The following is a 1,894-nucleotide window of genomic DNA, read 5'->3' on the forward strand; positions in this document are numbered from 1 at the left end:
TGAAATACCCCTTGACTTGTCCAAAGTCAAGCATTAAGCCCCGTTGTGACTTTCCCGCTATCTAGCTCCCTAGGATCGCCTCAAGTCGCCTGCTGCAGATTTACCCACATAATAATGTGGTTCTCACAAGTATAACATTTAATCACATTTATATTCATATAATCATACACACATGCTTATCATGTAATCGTGCATTAAATCAATAAATTCACACATAAACCAATTATGCCCTCCTGGCACACTAATCAAGGCCCCTAAGCCATATTAGTGATTTTGGGTCGTTACACCCACACACAGCAGGTGCTGCAAGAAAATTCAGTTTTAGGGGCGACACATTGTTGCCTCTAATATACAAAAAACTAGGGGCGACACGTCGCCTTTAATAAATTAATAGTCGCCCCTGATAATAAGGTATATTGTCCAAAATAAGAGGAAAATTTAGCCAGTTTTTTAATTTTTTTTAAAATTATTAGGGGCAAGGTGTCGCCCCTAATAATGTTATATACCCAACCTCTATCGTCCCCTCTCCTCACTCCTGCAACTTAAAGAAGTAAAAAAAAAAAAGAACTCCAATCTCGCCCCTGCGCCTCAATCTTACTCCTACCCTCCTTCCCCCCTTCCTCGATCTCTTCTCCCTCACTCTCTCACCCCTATCTCTTTCTCTCTCTCTTGGCCTGCCCCCCTTCCCCGATCTCTTCTCTCTTTCTCTCTCTGCGAGGCTCCTCCACCACCACCGGATCTGCCTCCACCACTACCACTAAAGCATATATAGTAAGTATATATTTATTTATTTTTATTTATTTGTATTATATATATATATTTATATTTTAGTAATTATTATATTGTGTTTGTGTGTAGAGATTAAGGCAAAAGGGAAAATTGAAGGATAAATTCACTAAGGTATTTTTTCTTTTTTATTATGTTTTTTAATTAGTTTAATTTAGTTAATAAAAAATATATTCATATTAGAAATGTTTGAAATATTAGAATTATTAGTGTTAATATGTGTTTAGGTAATAATAGTGTTATTATTATTTATTTAGAAAAAATAAATTGTGAATGTTTACTAATATGTATTTAGAAAAATTCATTGTGAATGTGTGTAGAAAATATTGTGTTTATTGTTATTAATATATTTGTAGAAAAATATATTGTGAATAGGTGTAGAAAAATATATAATATATTGTCAATGTTCTGGAAATTTTTTGAATGTTATTTGTAGGCTTTTAAATTTTTGGGATAGCTTAAAATATAGTCATTACATGTTGCCGAAATTTTGGTAGAATTAGGGGACTAAATAAATAATTAAATAATAAATAAAACTTTGAATAATTTGAATTAACAAAATAAATTAAAGAATAAATTAAAAAATTAGATAAATAATTTAATTTAATATTAACAAATTTAATAATTTTAAAATAATTTAAAATTTTCATAACTTAATAACAAATTTGATAATTTAAAAATAAATTAAAAATTAGATAAATAATTTTAAAATAAATTAAAAAATTATAATTAATTTAATATTAACAATTTTAATAATTTAAAATTAAATTAAAAAATTAGATAAATATGGAGGACGAGGCAGCTTATTTAAGAGACTAGGTTTATATTATTGTTAGTTATTGTTACATTATATTAACAATATGGATATTTATTTTCTTAATTAACTAATTTGAATATTTAATATAATATTAATATATATGTTTTCAATGATTTAAATTTTAACTATTAAAATAATTTTTTTATTTTTTATAACTAAATTGTTATTAGGGACGACATAGTCACTCCTAATAATCAAGTATCAGGGGCGGCTGATGACATATCAGCGGCGACACATCGACCAAAAGTTATGCCACATGTGAAAAAATTTGAGGCGACATCTCCACTTTTA

Source organism: Humulus lupulus, chromosome 8 (assembly GCF_963169125.1).
Source record: "Humulus lupulus chromosome 8, drHumLupu1.1, whole genome shotgun sequence".
Lineage (NCBI taxonomy): Eukaryota > Viridiplantae > Streptophyta > Magnoliopsida > Rosales > Cannabaceae > Humulus > Humulus lupulus.